This window comes from Pagrus major, chromosome 16, assembly GCF_040436345.1.
Source record: "Pagrus major chromosome 16, Pma_NU_1.0".
NCBI classification, from domain to species: domain Eukaryota; kingdom Metazoa; phylum Chordata; class Actinopteri; order Spariformes; family Sparidae; genus Pagrus; species Pagrus major.
This window is the reverse complement of record NC_133230.1, coordinates 30,971,554-30,991,447: the sequence shown is the minus strand read 5'-3', so window position 1 is coordinate 30,991,447 and position 19,894 is coordinate 30,971,554. Positions and strand designations below refer to the sequence as shown.

General features: G+C 42.7%; 1 protein-coding gene across 1 annotated transcript in view; it reads left to right on the top strand.

The window, feature by feature from the left end:
* Positions 1-19,894, top strand: part of LOC141010054 (protein PALS1-like) — a 131,566-nt gene that overhangs the window by 66,207 nt on the left and 45,465 nt on the right. The window lies entirely within an intron of this gene.

Sequence of the window (19,894 nt, the reverse complement as noted above, 5' to 3'; positions counted from 1 at the left end):
TCTGTCTGTCTCTGTGTGTGTCTGTCGTCTGTCTGTCTCTGTGTGAGTTCCTGGCTTGAATGAATGAAAAGATAATCATTAAGTATAGTTGAAATGTTGAGATACTGTGTGTGTGTGTGCATGTGTGTCATCTGTCTGTGTGTGTGTCTGTGTGTGTCTGTCTGTGTGCATGGGTGTGTTTGTCGTCTGTCTGTCTGTTTGTCGTCTGCCTGTCTGTGTGTGTGTGTGTGTGTCTGTGTGTGTGTGTGTTATCTGTCTGTCTGTCTCTGTGTGTGTCTGTGTGTGTCTGTCTGTCTGTGAGCATGGGTGTGTTTGTCGTCTGTCTGTTTGTCGTCTCCCTGTCTGTGTGTGTGTTATCTGTCTGTCTGTCTCTGTGTTTGTCTGTCATCTGTCTGTGTGTGTGTGTGTGTGTGTGTGTGTGTGCGTGCCTGTGTGAGTCTGTTTGTGTTTTGAAAATCCCATTCACTCTGTCTGTGGGCCCAGTTGAGCTGGGTTGCCACGGTGATGGTTGTCCAGCAGCCTGTGAGCACAGGTGACAGCTGATTTGAGAGTGAATTCTGCTCACATGTAGGACGTGAAAAGAGGGCTATATCTTCAAAACCAAACATGATATCGGCAAAATTTCTTCACCATCAAGCCAGAAAGGCCTTAAAGAACACAGCCAGAATTTTTTGTGGTCCTAGCTTCTAAAATGTGGTAATAGGAGCGAGTTCAAAACAGGTGCAGTTTGGAAAATCCTGAAAAATCCTCCTCCCGATTAACATTGGAGTAAATGGAGCAGTTGACAGGTACTCTTGTCGGTCAGAGGCAGATAAAGTAAAAACCGTAAATCCCACAGAAAAAGTTGACACATTGTGAGAAAGAAGACAAGTGTGGCTACATTTTGGTGAAGAAATTACTGTCCTACTGTGAAATTTGTGGCTGTGGTCATCAGAGATAGACAAAAGTTGTGAGAGTTTTTCTGAGTCTCCCCGCACTCTGTCAGCAGGCTCTGCACGAACATTCCGCAATACACACCCATTATAAACTCCAGATTTCTTCCAAAATTTCTCACCTCTCACCAAGGGTCATAGGTCAAAAACGAAACATCGTGCGAAAAAACTTCAAATACAACTTACATAGACAAGACCCGTGGCTACGTTTTAAAGTTCGAATGGAGTTTCTAGGTGAATGTAGGCCAGAGCGGGAGATGTTTGAAAAACGTTGCCGATTTGTTGAGATTTTTTGAGTTTTTTTTTGTCGTCCCATTCATTCCTTATGGGAAATTTTTTTCGTTTTTCGCGTCTTACGACGCGAAAAATTAACTTTTGGAAGATAAAAATAATAGCACACCGAGTCCGATCGAGGCGCATTTTTTGATATATTTTTTGTTTGTGTGCGCTCAAAGCTGCGGGGTGAGTTAGGTGCCAAAAAAAGGTAGGAGGAAGAATAATAAAAAGAGGCCCGGGGAATAACAATAGTGGGCTGTGCTTCGCACAGCCCACTATGGACACCTATAGCTTTGCTATAGAGGTGTCCATAGTGGGCTGTGCGAGCACATCCCACTAACTAGACAATTTCCCGTTGGGAAATCGCGAGAGTGGGATGTGCGCTTGGGCCCGTCGCTGTGTGTGTCTGTCTGTGTGTGTCTGTGTGTGTCTGTGTGTGTCTGTCTGTCTGTGAGCATGGGTGTGTTTGTCGTCTGTCTGTTTGTCGTCTCCCTGTCTGTGTGTGTGTTATCTGTCTGTCTCTGTGTTTCAGTCAGTCAGTGAGACAGACAGACAGACAGACACAGACAGTCTGTGTGTGTGCGTGTGCGTGTGTGTGCCTGTGTGAGTCTGTTTGTGTTTTGAAAATCCCATTCACTCTGTCTGTGGGCCCAGTTGAGCTGGGTTGCCACGGTGATGGTTGTCCAGCAGCCTGTGAGCACAGCTGACAGCTGATTTGAGAGTGAATTCTGCCTCACATGTAGGACGTGAAAAGAGGGCTATATCTTCAAAACCAAACATGATATCGGCAAAATTTCTTCACCATCAAGCCCGAAAGGCCTTAAAGAACACAGTCAGAATTTTTTGTGGTCCTAGCTTCTAAAATGTGGTAATAGGAGCGAGTTCAAAACAGGTGCAGTTTGGAAAAATCCTGCAAAATCCTCCTCCCGATTAACATTGGAGTAAATGGAGCAGTTGACAGCTACTCTTGTCAGTCAGAGGCAGATAAATGAAAAACCGTAAATCCCACAGAAAAAGTTGACACATTTTGAGAAAGAAGACAAGTGTGGCTACATTTTGGTGAAAAAATTACTGTCCTACTGTGAAATTTGTGGCTGCGGTCATCAGAGAAAGACAAAAGTTGTGAGAGTTTTTCAGAGTCTCCCCTCACTCTGTCAGCAGGCTCTGCACGAACATTCCGCAATACACACCCATTATAAACTCCAGATTTCTTCCAAAATCGCTCACCGCTCACCAAGGGTCATAGGTCAAAAACGAAACATCGTGCGAAAAAACTTCAAATACAACTTACATAGACAAGACCCGTGGCTACGTTTTAAAGTTGGAATGGAGTTTGTAGGTCAATGTGGGGCAGAGCGGGAGATGTTTGAAGGAGGTGGAAGATTTGCAAGTTTTTTGACCTCATCCCATTCATTGCTTATGGAAAAGGTTTTCGCGTCTCACGACGCGAAAAATTAATATTCTGGAGAAAATAAGTAATAGCACACCTCGTCCGATCGAGCCGCACGTGTTGATATACTTTTTGTTTGTGTGGGCTCAACGGTGCGGCACGAGTTAAGCGCCGAAAGTTAGACAGAGTGAATATGAATTGTGTGTCTCTGCTGGCCCAGTTGATCTCGGTTGCTATGGCAGTGGTTGTCGGGAAGCCCTAGCAACGGCCTGTGACCACAGCTGCGGTCTGTGACAGAGCTGATCTGAGAGTGACTTTTGGCTCAGAAGCAGGACTTCAAACTACTGCTATATCTTCAAAACCAAACATGATATCAGCAAAATTTCTTCACCATCAAGCCAGAAAGGCCTTAAAGAACACAGCCATAATTTTTTGTGGTCCTAGCTTCTAAAATGTGGTAATAAGAGCGAGTTAAAAACAGGTGCAGTTTGGAAAAATCCTGGAAAATCCTCCTCCTGATTAACATTGGAGTAAATGGAGCAGTTGACAGCTACTCTTGTCGGTCAGAGGCAGATAAAGGAAAAACCGTAAATCCCACAGAAAAAGTTGACACATTCTGAGAAAGAAGACAAGTGTGGCTACATTTTGGTGAAAAAATTACTGTCCTACTGTGAAATTTGTGGCTGTAGTCATCAGAGAAAGACAAAAGTTGTGAGAGTTTTTCTGAGTCTCCCCCCACTCTGTCAGCAGGCTCTGCACGAACATTCCGCAATACACACCCATTATAAACTCCAGATTTCTTCCAAAATTGCTCACCGCTCACCAAGGGTCATAGGTCAAAAACGAAACATTGTGCGAAAAAACTTCAAATACAACTTACATAGACAAGACCCGTGGCTACGTTTTAAAGTTCGAATGGAGTTTCTAGGTGAATGTAGGCCAGAGCGGGAGATGTTTGAAAAACGTCGCCGATTTGTTGAGATTTTTTGAGTTTTTTTTCGTCGTCCCATTCATTCCTTATGGGAATTTTTTTTCGTTTTTCGCGTCTTACGACGCGAAAAATTAACTTTTGGAAGATAAAAATAATAGCACACCGAGTCCGGACGAGGCGCATTTTTTGATATATTTTTTGTGTGTGTGCGCTCAAAGCTGCGGGGTGAGTTAGGTGCCAAAAAAAGAGCGGGAGGAAGAATAATAAAAAAAGGCCCGGGGAATAACAATAGTGGGCTGTGCTTCGCACAGCCCACTATGGACACCTATAGCTTTGCTATAGAGGTGTCCATAGTGGGCTGTGCGAGCACATCCCACTAACTAGACAATTCCCCGTTGGGAAATCGCGAGAGTGGGCTGTGCTGCGCTGCATGTCTGTGTGTGTCTGTCTCTGTGTGTGTTTGTGTCGTCATCCTGCCTGCCTGCCTGCCTGCCTGCCTGCCTGCGATTAACATTGGAGTGAATGGAGCAGTTGAGAGCTGCTCTTGTCGGTTAGAGGCAAATAAATCAAAAAACGTAAATCCTACTGATAAAGGAGACACATTGGGAGAAAGAAGACAAGTGTGGCTACTACTCTGTGAAAAATCACATTTCTACTGTGTAATTTGTGGCTGGGGTCGTCACAGAAAGAGAGAATTTCTGAGAGTTTTTTTGAGTCTCTACCACTCTGTCATTTGGCTCCTGCAGCCTGCTGCACCAACATTCTGCCATACACAATCATTGAAAATCCTGAATTTTTCCAAAATCACTCACCATCATTAAAGGGTCAGGGTTCAAAAACAAAACATCGTAGGAAAAAAGTTCAAATACAACTTAAGTACACAAGACCCGTGCCTACATTTTAAAGTTTGAACGGTGTTTGTAGGTGAACGTAGGCCAGAGCAGGAGATGTTTGAAAAAGTGGAAGATTTGCAAGTTTTTTGACCTCGTCCCATTCATTGCTTATGGAAAAGTTTTTCGCGTCTCACGACGCGAAAAATTAATTTTTGGAAGATAAAAATAATAGCAAACCGAGTCAGATCGAGCCGCACGTGTTGATATATTTTTTGTTTGTGTGGGCCCAACGGTGCGGGACGAGTTAAGCGCCAAAAATTGGACAGGGTGAATATTAATTGTGTGTCTCTGCTGGCCCAGTTGATCTCGGTTGCTATGGCGGTGGTTGTCGGGAAGCCCTAGCAACAGCATGTGACCACAGCTGCTGTCTGTGACAGCTGATCTGAGAGTGACTTTTGGCTCAGAAGTAGGACTTCAAACTACTGCTATATCTTCAAAACCAAACATGATATGGGCAAAATTTCTTCACCATCAAGCCAGAAAGGCTTTAAAGAACACAGCCATAATTTTTTGTGGTCCTAGCTTCTAAAATGTGGTAATAGGAGCGAGTTCAAAACAGGTGCAGTTTGGAAAATCCTGAAAAATCCTCCTCCCGATTAACATTGGAGTAAATGGAGCAGTTGAGAGCTACTCTTGTCGGTTAGGGGCAGATAAATGAAAAACCGTAAATCCTACTGATAAACTAGACACATTGAGAGAAAGAAGACAAGTGTGGCTACATTTTGGTGAAGAAATTACTGTCCTACTGTGAAATTTGTGGCTGTGGTCATCAGAGATAGACAAAAGTTGTGAGAGTTTTTCTGAGTCTCCCCGCACTCTGTCAGCAGGCTCTGCACGAACATTCCGCAATACACACCCATTATAAACTCCAGATTTCTTCCAAAATTTCTCACCTCTCACCAAGGGTCATAGGTCAAAAACGAAACATCGTGCGAAAAAACTTCAAATACAACTTACATAGACAAGACCCGTGGCTACGTTTTAAAGTTCGAATGGAGTTTCTAGGTGAATGTAGGCCAGAGCGGGAGATGTTTGAAAAACGTTGCCGATTTGTTGAGATTTTTTGAGTTTTTTTTTGTCGTCCCATTCATTCCTTATGGGAAATTTTTTTCGTTTTTCGCGTCTTACGACGCGAAAAATTAACTTTTGGAAGATAAAAATAATAGCACACCGAGTCCGATCGAGGCGCATTTTTTGATATATTTTTTGTTTGTGTGCGCTCAAAGCTGCGGGGTGAGTTAGGTGCCAAAAAAAGGTAGGAGGAAGAATAATAACTAGACAATTTCCCGTTGGGAAATCGCGAGAGTGGGATGTGCGCTTGGGCCCGTCGCTGTGTGTGTCTGTCTGTGTGTGTCTGTCTGTGTCTGTGTGTGTCTGTCTGTCTGTGAGCATGGGTGTGTTTGTCGTCTGTCTGTTTGTCGTCTCCCTGTCTGTGTGTGTGTTATCTGTCTGTCTCTGTGTTTCAGTCAGTCAGTGAGACAGACAGACAGACAGACACAGACAGTCTGTGTGTGTGCGTGTGCGTGTGTGTGCCTGTGTGAGTCTGTTTGTGTTTTGAAAATCCCATTCACTCTGTCTGTGGGCCCAGTTGAGCTGGGTTGCCACGGTGATGGTTGTCCAGCAGCCTGTGAGCACAGCTGACAGCTGATTTGAGAGTGAATTCTGCCTCACATGTAGGACGTGAAAAGAGGGCTATATCTTCAAAAGCAAACATGATATCGGCAAAATTTCTTCACCATCAAGCCAGAAAGGCCTTAAAGAACACAGCCAGAATTTTTTGTGGTCCTAGCTTCTAAAATGTGGTAATAGGAGCGAGTTCAAAACAGGTGCAGTTTGGAAAAATCCTGCAAAATCCTCCTCCCGATTAACATTGGAGTAAATGGAGCAGTTGACAGCTACTCTTGTCAGTCAGAGGCAGATAAATGAAAAACCGTAAATCCCACAGAAAAAGTTGACACATTTTGAGAAAGAAGACAAGTGTGGCTACATTTTGGTGAAAAAATTACTGTCCTACTGTGAAATTTGTGGCTGCGGTCATCAGAGAAAGACAAAAGTTGTGAGAGTTTTTCAGAGTCTCCCCTCACTCTGTCAGCAGGCTCTGCACGAACATTCCGCAATACACACCCATTATAAACTCCAGATTTCTTCCAAAATCGCTCACCGCTCACCAAGGGTCATAGGTCAAAAACGAAACATCGTGCAAAAAAACTTCAAATACAACTTACATAGACAAGACCCGTGGCTACGTTTTAAAGTTGGAATGGAGTTTGTAGGTCAATGTGGGGCAGAGCGGGAGATGTTTGAAGGAGGTGGAAGATTTGCAAGTTTTTTGACCTCATCCCATTCATTGCTTATGGAAAAGGTTTTCGCGTCTTACGACGCGAAAAATTAATATTCTGGAGAAAATAAGTAATAGCACACCTCGTCCGATCGAGCCGCACGTGTTGATATACTTTTTGTTTGTGTGGGCTCAACGGTGCGGCACGAGTTAAGCGCCGAAAGTTAGACAGAGTGAATATGAATTGTGTGTCTCTGCTGGCCCAGTTGATCTCGGTTGCTATGGCAGTGGTTGTCGGGAAGCCCTAGCAACGGCCTGTGACCACAGCTGCGGTCTGTGACAGAGCTGATCTGAGAGTGACTTTTGGCTCAGAAGCAGGACTTCAAACTACTGCTATATCTTCAAAACCAAACATGATATCAGCAAAATTTCTTCACCATCAAGCCAGAAAGGCCTTAAAGAACACAGCCATAATTTTTTGTGGTCCTAGCTTCTAAAATGTGGTAATAAGAGCGAGTTAAAAACAGGTGCAGTTTGGAAAATCCTGAAAAATCCTCCTCCCGATTAACATTGGAGTAAATGGAGCAGTTGACAGCTACTCTTGTCGGTCAGAGGCAGATAAATGAAAAACCGTAAATCCCACAGAAAAAGTTGACACATTGTGAGAAAGAAGACAAGTGTGGCTACATTTTGGTGAAGAAATTACTGTCCTACTGTGAAATTTGTGGCTGTGGTCATCAGAGAAAGACAAAAGTTGTGAGAGTTTTTCTGAGTCTCCCCGCACTCTGTCAGCAGGCTCTGCACGAACATTCCGCAATACACACCCATTATAAACTCCAGATTTCTTCCAAAATTTCTCACCTCTCACCAAGGGTCATAGGTCAAAAACGAAACATCGTGCGAAAAAACTTCAAATACAACTTACATAGACAAGACCCGTGGCTACGTTTTAAAGTTCGAATGGAGTTTCTAGGTGAATGTAGGCCAGAGCGGGAGATGTTTGAAAAACGTCGCCGATTTTTTGAGTTTTTTTTCGTCGTCCCATTCATTCCTTATGGGAAATTTTTTTTGTTTTTCGCGTCTTACGACGCGAAAAATTAACTTTTGGAAGATAAAAATAATAGCAATAATGTCCCGATTGAGACGCTTTTTTTGGTATATTTTTTGTTTGTGTGCGCTCAAAGCTGCGGGGTGAGTTACGCGCCGAAAAACGGCGGAAGAAGAATAATAATAAACTAGACAATTTCCCGTTGGGAAATCGCGAGAGTGGGATGTGCGCTTGGGCCCGTCGCTGTGTGTGTCTGTCTGTGTGTGTCTGTCTGTGTCTGTGTGTGTCTGTCTGTCTGTGAGCATGGGTGTGTTTGTCGTCTGTCTGTTTGTCGTCTCCCTGTCTGTGTGTGTGTTATCTGTCTGTCTGTCTCTGTGTTTGTCTGTCATCTGTCTGTGTGTGTCTGTCATCTGTGTGTCTGCCTGCCTGTGTGTGCATATGTGTCTGTCATCTGTGTGTGTGTCTGTGTGTGTCTGTCTGTGTGCATGGGTGTGTCTGTGTGTGTCTGTCTGTGTGCATGGGTGTGTTTGTCGTCTGTCTGTCTGTTTGTCGTCTGCCTGTCTCTGTGTGTGTGTGTGTCTGTGTGTGTGTGTGTTATCTGTCTGTCTGTCTCTGTGTGTGTGTCTGTGTGTGTCTGTGTGTGTCTGTCTGTGAGCAAGGGTGTGTTTGTCGTCTGTCTGTTTGTCGTCTCCCTGTCTGTGTGTGTGTTATCTGTGTGTCTGTCTCTGTGTTTGTCTGTCATCTGTCTGTGTGTGTCTGTCATCTGTGTGTCTGCCTGTCTGTGTGTCATCTGTCTGTCTGTCTGTCTGTCTCTGTGTGTGTCTGTCGTCTGTCTGTCTCTGTGTGAGTTCCTGGCTTGAATGAATGAAAAGATAATCATTAAGTATAGTTGAAATGTTGAGATACTGTGTGTGTGTGTGCATGTGTGTCATCTGTCTGTGTGTGTGTCTGTGTGTGTCTGTCTGTGTGCATGGGTGTGTTTGTCGTCTGTCTGTCTGTTTGTCGTCTGCCTGTCTGTGTGTGTGTGTGTGTGTCTGTGTGTGTGTGTGTTATCTGTCTGTCTGTCTCTGTGTGTGTCTGTGTGTGTCTGTCTGTCTGTGAGCATGGGTGTGTTTGTCGTCTGTCTGTTTGTCGTCTCCCTGTCTGTGTGTGTGTTATCTGTCTGTCTGTCTCTGTGTTTGTCTGTCATCTGTCTGTGTGTGTGTGTGTGTGTGTGTGTGTGCGTGCCTGTGTGTGTGTGTGTGCGTGCCTGTGTGAGTCTGTTTGTGTTTTGAAAATCCCATTCACTCTGTCTGTGGGCCCAGTTGAGCTGGGTTGCCACGGTGATGGTTGTCCAGCAGCCTGTCAGCACAGCTGACAGCTGATTTGAGAGTGAATTCTGCTCACATGTAGGACGTGAAAAGAGGGCTATATCTTCAAAACCAAACATGATATCGGCAAAATTTCTTCACCATCAAGCCAGAAAGGCCTTAAAGAACACAGCCAGAATTTTTTGTGGTCCTAGCTTCTAAAATGTGGTAATAGGAGCGAGTTCAAAACAGGTGCAGTTTGGAAAAATCCTGCAAAATCCTCCTCCCGATTAACATTGGAGTAAATGGAGCAGTTGACAGCTACTCTTGTCGGTCAGAGGCAGATAAAGGAAAAACCGTAAATCCCACAGAAAAAGTTGACACATTGTGAGAAAGAAGACAAGTGTGGCTACATTTTGGTGAAGAAATTACTGTCCTACTGTGAAATTTGTGGCTGTGGTCATCAGAGAAAGACAAAAGTTGTGAGAGTTTTTCTGAGTCTCCCCCCACTCTGTCAGCAGGCTCTGCACGAACATTCCGCAATACACACCCATTATAAACTCCAGATTTCTTCCAAAATTGCTCACCGCTCACCAAGGGTCATAGGTCAAAAACGAAACATCGTGCGAAAAAACTTCAAATACAACTTACATAGACAAGACCCGTGGCTACGTTTTAAAGTTCGAATGGAGTTTCTAGGTGAATGTAGGCCAGAGCGGGAGATGTTTGAAAAACGTTGCCGATTTGTTGAGATTTTTTGAGTTTTTTTTTGTCGTCCCATTCATTCCTTATGGGAAATTTTTTTCGTTTTTCGCGTCTTACGACGCGAAAAATTAACTTTTGGAAGATAAAAATAATAGCACACCGAGTCCGATCGAGGCGCATTTTTTGATATATTTTTTGTTTGTGTGCGCTCAAAGCTGCGGGGTGAGTTAGGTGCCAAAAAAAGGTAGGAGGAAGAATAATAAAAAGAGGCCCGGGGAATAACAATAGTGGGCTGTGCTTCGCACAGCCCACTATGGACACCTATAGCTTTGCTATAGAGGTGTCCATAGTGGGCGTGCGAGCACATCCCACTAAAGAGGCCCGGTGAAGAACAATAGTGGGCTGTGCTTCGCACAGCCCACTATGGACACCTATAGCTTTGCTATAGAGGTGTCCATAGTGGGCTGTGCTTGCACATCCCACTAATAAAAAGAGGCCCGGGGAATAACAATAGTGGGCTGTGCTTCGCACAGCCCACTATGGACACCTATAGCTTTGCTATAGAGGTGTCCATAGTGGGCTGTGCGAGCACATCCCACTAACTAGACAATTTCCCGTTGGGAAATCGCGAGAGTGGGATGTGCGCTTGGGCCCGTCGCTGTGTGTGTCTGTCTGTGTGTGTCTGTCTGTGTCTGTGTGTGTCTGTCTGTCTGTGAGCATGGGTGTGTTTGTCGTCTGTCTGTTTGTCGTCTCCCTGTCTGTGTGTGTGTTATCTGTCTGTCTGTCTCTGTGTTTGTCTGTCATCTGTCTGTGTGTGTCTGTCATCTGTGTGTCTGCCTGCCTGTGTGTGCATATGTGTCTGTCATCTGTGTGTGTGTCTGTGTGTGTCTGTCTGTGTGCATGGGTGTGTCTGTGTGTGTCTGTCTGTGTGCATGGGTGTGTTTGTCGTCTGTCTGTCTGTTTGTCGTCTGCCTGTCTCTGTGTGTGTGTGTGTCTGTGTGTGTGTGTGTTATCTGTCTGTCTGTCTCTGTGTGTGTGTCTGTGTGTGTCTGTGTGTGTCTGTCTGTGAGCAAGGGTGTGTTTGTCGTCTGTCTGTTTGTCGTCTCCCTGTCTGTGTGTGTGTTATCTGTGTGTCTGTCTCTGTGTTTGTCTGTCATCTGTCTGTGTGTGTCTGTCATCTGTGTGTCTGCCTGTCTGTGTGTCATCTGTCTGTCTGTCTGTCTGTCTCTGTGTGTGTCTGTCGTCTGTCTGTCTCTGTGTGAGTTCCTGGCTTGAATGAATGAAAAGATAATCATTAAGTATAGTTGAAATGTTGAGATACTGTGTGTGTGTGTGCATGTGTGTCATCTGTCTGTGTGTGTGTCTGTGTGTGTCTGTCTGTGTGCATGGGTGTGTTTGTCGTCTGTCTGTCTGTTTGTCGTCTGCCTGTCTGTGTGTGTGTGTGTGTGTCTGTGTGTGTGTGTGTTATCTGTCTGTCTGTCTCTGTGTGTGTCTGTGTGTGTCTGTCTGTCTGTGAGCATGGGTGTGTTTGTCGTCTGTCTGTTTGTCGTCTCCCTGTCTGTGTGTGTGTTATCTGTCTGTCTGTCTCTGTGTTTGTCTGTCATCTGTCTGTGTGTGTGTGTGTGTGTGTGTGTGTGCGTGCCTGTGTGTGTGTGTGTGCGTGCCTGTGTGAGTCTGTTTGTGTTTTGAAAATCCCATTCACTCTGTCTGTGGGCCCAGTTGAGCTGGGTTGCCACGGTGATGGTTGTCCAGCAGCCTGTCAGCACAGCTGACAGCTGATTTGAGAGTGAATTCTGCTCACATGTAGGACGTGAAAAGAGGGCTATATCTTCAAAACCAAACATGATATCGGCAAAATTTCTTCACCATCAAGCCAGAAAGGCCTTAAAGAACACAGCCAGAATTTTTTGTGGTCCTAGCTTCTAAAATGTGGTAATAGGAGCGAGTTCAAAACAGGTGCAGTTTGGAAAAATCCTGCAAAATCCTCCTCCCGATTAACATTGGAGTAAATGGAGCAGTTGACAGCTACTCTTGTCGGTCAGAGGCAGATAAAGGAAAAACCGTAAATCCCACAGAAAAAGTTGACACATTGTGAGAAAGAAGACAAGTGTGGCTACATTTTGGTGAAGAAATTACTGTCCTACTGTGAAATTTGTGGCTGTGGTCATCAGAGAAAGACAAAAGTTGTGAGAGTTTTTCTGAGTCTCCCCCCACTCTGTCAGCAGGCTCTGCACGAACATTCCGCAATACACACCCATTATAAACTCCAGATTTCTTCCAAAATTTCTCACCGCTCACCAAGGGTCATAGGTCAAAAACGAAACATCGTGCGAAAAAACTTCAAATACAACTTACATAGACAAGACCCGTGGCTACGTTTTAAAGTTCGAATGGAGTTTCTAGGTGAATGTGGGGCAGAGCGGGAGATGTTTGAAGGAGGTGGAAGATTTGCGAGGTTTTTTTTTCCTCCTCCCATTCATTCCTTATGGGAAATTTTCCTTAGTTTTTCGCGTCTTACGACGCGAAAAATTAACTTTTGGAAGATAAAAATAATAGCACCCATCCCCCGATCGAGGCGCATTTTTTGGTATATTTTTTGTTTGTGTGCGCTCAAAGCTGCGGGGTGAGTTACGCGCCGAAAAACAGGGAGGAAGAATAATAAAAAAGAGGCCCGGGGAATAACAATAGTGGGCTGTGCTTCGCACAGCCCACTATGGACACCTATAGCTTTGCTATAGAGGTGTCCATAGTGGGCGTGCGAGCACATCCCACTAAAAAGAGGCCCGGGGAATAACAATAGTGGGCTGTGCTTCGCACAGCCCACTATGGACACCTATAGCTTTGCTATAGAGGTGTCCATAGTGGGCTGTGCGAGCACATCCCACTAAAAAGAGGCCCGGGGAATAACAATAGTGGGCTGTGCTTCGCACAGCCCACTATGGACACCTATAGCTTTGCTATAGAGGTGTCCATAGTGGGCGTGCGAGCACATCCCACTAATAAAAAGAGGCGCGGGGAATAACAATAGTGGGCTGTGCTTCGCACAGCCCACTATGGACACCTATAGCTTTGCTATAGAGGTGTCCATAGTGGGCGTGCGAGCACATCCCACTAACTAGACAATTCCCCGTTGGGAAATCGCGAGAGTGGGCTGTGCTGCGCTGCATGTCTGTGTGTGTCTGTCTCTGTGTGTGTTTGTGTCGTCTGCCTGCCTGCCTGCCTGCCTGCCTGCCTGTCTGTCTGCCTGTCTGCCTGTCTGTCTGACTCTCTGTCTGCCTGTCTATCTGTCTGCCTGCCTGCCTGTCTGCATGCGTGTGATTTACATTGAAGTGAATGGAGCAGTTGAGAGCCTGCTGCACCAACATGGTCAGGGTTCAAAAACAAAACATCGTAGGAAAAAAGTTCAAATACAACTTAAGTACACAAGACCCGTGCCTACATTTTAAAGATTTGCAAGTTTTTTGACCTCATCCCATTCATTGCTTATGGAAAAGTTTTTCGCGTCTCACGACGCGAAAAATTAATATTCTGGAGATATAAATAATAGCAAACCGAGTCCGATCGAGCTGCACGTGTTGATATATTTTTTGTTTGTGTGCGCTCAACGGTGCGGCACGAGTTAAGCGCCGAAAGTTAGACAGAGTGAATATGAATTGTGTGTCTCTGCTGTGCTGGCCCAGTTGATCTCGGTTGCTACGGCAATGGTTGTCGGAACCCCCTAGCAACGGCCTGTGACAGAGCTGATCTGAGAGTGACTTTTGGCTCAGAAGCAGGACTTCAAACTACTGCTATATCTTCAAAACCAAACATGATATGGGCAAAATTTCTTCACCATCAAGCCAGAAAGGCCTTAAAGAACACAGCCAGAATTTTTTGTGGTCCTAGCTTCTAAAATGTGGTAATAGGAGCGAGTTAAAAACAGGTGCAGTTTGGAAAATCCTGAAAAATCCTCCTCCCGATTAACATTGGAGTAAATGGAGCAGTTGAGAGCTACTCTTGTCGGTTAGGGGCAGATAAATGAAAAACCGTAAATCCTACTGATAAACTAGACACATTGGGAGAAAGAAGACAAGTGTGGCTACAACTCTATGAAAAAATCACATTTCTACTGTGTAATTTGTGGCTGGCGTCGTCAGAGAAAGAGAGAATTTCTGAGAGTTTTTTTGAGTCTCTCACACTCTGGCAGTTGGCTCTGCACGAACATTCCGCAATACACACCCATTATAAATCCTGAATTTTTCCCAAAATAACTCACCATCTTTAAAGGGTCACCGTTCAAAAACGAAACATCGTAGGAAAAAAGTTCAAATACGACTTAAATAGACAAGACCTGTGCCTACATTTTAAAGTTTGAATGGTGTTTCTAGGTGAACGTAGGCCAGAGCAGGAGATGTTTGAAAAACGTCGCCGATTTTTTGAGTTTTTTTTCCTCGTCCCATTCATTCCTTATGGGAAATTTGTCGCAGTTTTTCGCGTCTTACGACGCGAAAAATTTATTTTTTGGAGATAAAAATAATAGCACGCATCGCCCGATCGAGCCGCACTTTTGATGTATTTTTTATTTGTGTGCGCTCAAAGCTGCGGGGCAAGTTAACGGACGAAAAACAGGGAGGAAGAATAATAAAAAGAGGCCCTGTGAAGAACAATAGTGGGCTGTGCTTCGCACAGCCCACTATGGACACCTATAGCTTTGCTATAGAGGTGTCCATAGTGGGCTTGCGTAGCACAGCCCACTAAAGAGGCCCGGTGAAGAACAATAGTGGGCTGTGCTTCGCACAGCCCACTATGGACACCTATAGCTTTGCTATAGAGGTGTCCATAGTGGGCTGTGCTTGCACATCCCACTAATAAATTCCAGAAGAACAATAGTGTGAATGCTTTGAAGCATTCACACTAATAACTAGAAAAATTGCATTTCCTGCGAAAATACAGTGTGAATGCTGACTGCTGAAGTGATTTCGGAAATCTGCTGAATGTACTGCCGGAAATGCATAAAACTATAAGAATGAATGGTCAAGATTTTGCAGAAAAAGCTGAAAAGTACAAGGCTTAATGGCTGAAAAAGCTGAAGATTGTGATAGTTGAACAGTTTCTCTAGCTGAACATGAAGCTGAATATTTGAAAAAGTTGAAAAGGCAGAAAGATGAATATTTGAAAAGGTTGAAAAGCTGAAAAGTAATAGGCTGAAAGAGCTTAAAAAGCTGAACAGTTTGATAGTTGAATGGTTTCTGTAGCTGCACATAAGCTGGAGCAGTAGCAGAACAAAATTTGAAAATGTCCCCATAAGGATGAATGGGAAAACACCTCCCAAACACCTGCAGGTCTAGAAAAAAGTGTAATGATTATGGCCAAAATATGTATACAGTGAGTAACAGGAGACATTGCTGAAGCCTGTGATGTGTTTTTTATTTCTGTAGAGTGAAAAATGAGGGCATGAGAGCGAGAGACAAAACCGGTACCGTCTGCTCCACTCCAGAAATTTAGGCTCAAAGTTAACACTGCGGCTTATGGGGGAGTTGCTGGAGTGCTTGTTGCTCGAGGGCCTCTACAGCCAAAAGTTTAGATCCTACATCTGAGATAAGACCATCATCTGAAAGCCAACAAGATTTCCTACATTTCTATGTATATATTGTCTATGTGAAGTAAAAGATGTGGGACCCAAATCAAGCTGAAGACAGTTTTTTCTAAAGTTTTTGCAGCTGCTCTCCACTCTAGCGATGATGTCACGCACTCTAGCTCACGCAATACACACCCATTATAAAACCAGACGACCAGTTAAAAATCCTTAAAACTAAAACTGTGATTATTTCAAAACCGTAAAAGATTTTCAAAAACTGAAATACATGCCCAATAGTTCAAGGTCTTGTGAATATTTTAAAGTTGGAATGGTGTCTCTAGCTCAAAGTATGAGGGACCAGAAGAGGTTGAAAGTGGATGAGTTTTGAAGAGGATTTGAAGATTTTCCCATTTGCTTCCATATTAATTTTTTTTTTGAAAAAGCTGAATATTTGAAAAAGTTGAAAAGCTAAAAAGCTGAAAAGTACAGGGCTGAAAGAGCTTAAAAAGCTGAACATTTTGATAGTTGAACGGTTTCTATAGCTGAACGTATGCTGAAGTAGTAGCAGAATGAAATTTGAAAAAATCCCCATAAGGATGAATGGGAACATTTTTGCAGAAAAAGCTGAATATTTCCAAAAGTATAAAAGATAGAAAAACCAAAAATACACGCCATCATGTCCTTAACGAGCTGAACATTTTGATAGTTGAATGGTTTCTGTAGCTCAAAATTTGTAGGAGGAGAAGCGAGCCAAAAAACGTACGGAAGAAGAATAATAATATATAAATTCCAGAAGAACAATAGTGTGAATGCTTTGAAGCATTCACACTAACTAGAAAAATTGCATTTCCTGCGAAAATACAGTGTGAATGCTGACAGCTGAAGTGATTTCGGAAATCTGCTGAACGTGCTGCCGGAAATGCATAAAACTATAAGAATGAATGGTCAAGATTTTGCAGAAAAAGCTGAAAAGCACAAGGCTTAATGGGCTGAAAAAGCTGAATATTGTGATAGTTGAACAGTTTCTCTAGCTGAACATGAAGCTGAATATTTGAAAAAGTTGAAAAGGCAGAAAGCTGAATATTTGAAAAGGTTGAAAAGCTGAAAAGGTTGAAAAGCTGAACAGTTTGATAGTTGAATGGTTTCTGTAGCTGCACATAAGCTGGAGCAGTAGCAGAACAAAATTTGAAAATGTCCCCATAAGAATGAATGGGAAAACACCTCCCAAACACCTGCAAGTCTAGAAAAAAGTGTAATGATTATGGCCAAAATATGTATACAGTGAGTAACGGGAGACATTGCTGAAGCCTGTAATGTGTTTTTTATTTCTGTAGAGTGAAAAATGAGGGCATGAGAGCGAGAGACAAAACAGGTACTGTCTGCTCCACTCCAGAAATTTAGGCTCAAAATTAACATTGCGGCTTATGGGGGAGTTGCTGGAGTGCTTGTTGCTCGAGGGCCTCTACAGCCAAAAGTTTGGGTCCTACATCTGAAATAAGACAATCATCTGAAAGCCAACAAGATTTCCTACATTTCTATGTATATATTGTCTATGTGAAGTAAAAGATGTGGGACCCAAATCAAGCTGAAGACAGTTTTTTCTAAAGTTTTTGCAGCTGCTCTCCACTCTAGCGATGATGTCACGCACTCTAGCTCACGCAATACACACCCATTATAAAACCAGAAGACCAGTTAAAAATCCTTAAAACTAAAACTGTGATTATTTCAAAACCGTAAAAGATTTTCAAAAAGTGAAATACATGACCAATAGTTCAAGGTCTTGTGACTCTTTTAAAGTTGGAATGGTGTCTCTAGCTCAAAGTATGAGGGAGCAGAAGAGGTTGAAAGTGGATGAGTTTTGGAGAGGATTTGAAGATTTTCCCATTTGCATCCATATTAATTTTTTTTTTGAAAAAGCTGAATATTTGAAAAAGTTGAAAAGCTACAAAGCTGAAAAGTACAAGGCTGAAAGAGCTTAAAAAGATGAACATTTTGATAGTTGAACGGTTTCTATAGCTGAACGTATGCTGAAGTAGTAGCAGAATGAAATTTGAAAAAATCCCCATAAGGATGAATGGGAAATTTTTTGCAGAAAAAGCTGAATATTTCCAAAAGTATAAAAGATAGAAAAACCAAAAATACACGCCATCATGTCCTTAACGAGCTGAACATTTTGATAGTTGAATGGTTTCTGTAGCTCAAAATTTGTAGGAGGAGAAGCGAGCCAAAAAACGTACGGAAGAAGAATAATAATATATAAATTCCAGAAGAACAATAGTGTGAATGCTTTGAAGCATTCACACTAATAACTAGAAAAATTGCATTTCCTGCGAAAATACAGTGTGAATGCTGACGGCTGAAGTGATTTCGGAAATCTGCTGAATGTACTGCCGGAAACGCATAAAACTATAAGAATGAATGGTCAAGATTTTGCAGAAAAAGCTGAAAAGTACAAGGCTTAATGGGCTGAAAAAGCTGAATATTGTGATAGTTGAACAGTTTCTCTAGCTGAACATGAAGCTGAATATTTGAAAAAGTTGAAAAGGCAGGAAGCTGAATTTTTGAAAAGGTTGAAAAGCTGAAAAGTAATAGGACAAAAGAGCTCAAAAAGCTGAACAGTTTGATAGTTGAATGGTTTCTGTAGCTGCACATATGCTGGAGCAGTAGCAGAATGAAATCTGAAAATGTCCCCATAAGAATGAATGGGAAAACACCTCCCAAACACCTGCAGGTCTAGAAAAAAGTCTAATGATTATGGCCAAAAAATGTATACAGTGAGTAACAGGAGAGATTGCTGAAGCCTGTGATGTGTTTTTTATTTCTGTAGAGTGAAAAATGAGGGTACGAGAGCGAGAGACAAAACAGGTACCGTCTGCTCCACTCCAGAAATTTAGGCTCAAAATTAACATTGCGGCTTATGGGGGAGTTGCTGGAGTGCTTGTCGCTCGAGGGCCTCTACAGCCAAAAGTTTAGATCCTACATCTGAGATAAGACCATCATCTGAAAGCCAACAAGATTTCCTACATTTCTATGTATATATTGTCTATGTGAAGTAAAAGATGTGGGACCCAAATCAAGCTGAAGACAGTTTTTTCTAAAGTTTTTGCAGCTGCTCTCCACTCTAGCGATGATGTCACGCACTCTAGCTCACGCAATACACACCCATTATAAAACCAGGAGACTAGTTAAAAATCCTTAAAACTAAAACTGTGATTATTTCAAAACCGTAAAAGATTTTCAAAAACTGAAATACATGACCAATAGTTCAAGGTCTTGTGACTCTTTTAAAGTTGGAATGGTGTCTCTAACTGAAAGTATGAGGGAGCAGAAGAGGTTGAAAGTGGATGAGTTTTGAAGAGGATTTGAAGATTTTCCCATTTGCTTCCATATTAAATTTTTTTTTGAAAAAGCTGAATATTTGAAAAAGTTGAAAAGCTAAAAAGCTGAAAAGTACAAGGCTGAAAGAGCTTAAAAAGCTGAACATTTTGATAGTTGAACGGTTTCTATAGCTGAACGTATGCTGAAGTAGTAGCAGAATGAAAGTTGAAAAAATCCCCATAAGGATGAATGGGAAAATTTTTGCAGAAAAAGCTGAATATTTCCAAAAGTATAAAAGATAGAAAAACCAAAATTACATGCCATCATGTCCTTAACGAGCTGAACATTTTGATAGTTGAATGGTTTCTGTAGCTCAAAATTTGTAGGAGTAGAAGAGAGCTGAAAAACGTACGGAAGCAGGAATAATAATAATAATAAATTCCAGAAGAACAATAGTGTGAATGCTTTGAAGCATTCACACTAATAAATTCCAGAAGAACAATAGTGTGAATGCTTTGAAGCATTCACACTAACTAGAAAAATTGCATTTCCTGCGAAAATACAGTGTGAATGCTGACGGCTGAAGTGATTTCGGAAATCTGCTGAACGTACTGCCGGAAATGCATAAAACTATAAGAATGAATGGTCAAGATTTTGCAGAAAAAGCTGAAAAGCACAAGGCTTAATGGACTGAAAAAGCTGAATATTGTGATAGTTGAACAGTTTCTCTAGCTGAACATAAAGCTGAATATTTGAAAAAGTTGAAAAGGCAGAAAGATGAATATTTGAAAAGGTTGAAAAGCTGAAAAGGTTGAAAAGCTAAACAGTTTGATAGTTGAATGGTTTCTGTAGCTGCACATAAGCTGGAGCAGTAGCAGAACGAAATTTGAAAATGTCCCCATAAGAATGAATGGGAAAACACCTCCCAAACACCTGCAGGTCTAGAAAAAAGTGTAATGATTATGGCCAAAATATGTATACAGTGAGTAACAGGAAACATTGCTGAACCCAGTCATGTCTTTTTTATTTCTGTAGAGTGAAAAATGAGGGCACGAGAGCAAGAGACAAAACCGGTACCGTCTGCTCCACTCCAGAAATTTAGGCTCAAAGTTAACACTGCGGCTTATGGGGGAGTTGCTGGAGTGCTTGTTGCTCGAGGGCCTCTACAGCCAAAAGTTTAGATCCTACATCTGAGATAAGACCATCATCTGAAAGCCAACAAGATTTCCTACATTTCTATGTATATATTGTCTATGTGAAGTAAAAGATGTGGGACC